This window comes from Brassica oleracea, chromosome C4 (genome assembly GCF_000695525.1).
Source record: "Brassica oleracea var. oleracea cultivar TO1000 chromosome C4, BOL, whole genome shotgun sequence".
Lineage (NCBI taxonomy): Eukaryota > Viridiplantae > Streptophyta > Magnoliopsida > Brassicales > Brassicaceae > Brassica > Brassica oleracea.
Genome location: NC_027751.1, coordinates 21,651,621 through 21,652,220, shown reverse-complemented (window position 1 = coordinate 21,652,220; position 600 = coordinate 21,651,621).

The following is a 600-nucleotide window of genomic DNA, read 5'->3' as shown; positions in this document are numbered from 1 at the left end:
GAAATTTGTTCGATATGAATTGGGAGCCGTTGTCAGTCACTATCTCGTAAGGTAAGGCGTGGCGACAGATGATGTTCTTCCACACAAATCGTTGGACCTCTTTTTCTGTAATGCTTGCGAACGCTTCCGCCTCAATCCACTTCGTGAAGTAATCTGTCAAGACCAGGACGAAGCTTTTCTGTCGAGAACTCGGCATCGGGCCGATTATGTCATCGTTCGTAGCAACTTTGTCGGGGAGTGGATCGTTGAGGCATGCCGCTGGCACTGATCACATCGCTGGGCGTAAGCTTCGCAGTCTGCATTCATCGTTGGCCAGTAGAAACCGAGACTCTTTACTTTTAAAGCAAGTGCTCGACCTCCAGAATGATTTCCTGCAGCGCCTTCGTGCGTTTCAGCCATGACTAAATGCGTCTCTTCGCCATTGATGCACTTCAGAAGTACCTTGGTTGCGGTCCATCGGTGGAGTTCTCCGTCGAGGACGACATAGTGGGCACTCCGCGTCTTGAGTCGTCGTGCACTCCATTTCTCGGGAGGTAGTTTTCCATCGACCAGATAGTCGATAAATTTTGTTCTCCAGTCGTTGGTGTCGTTTGACACCTC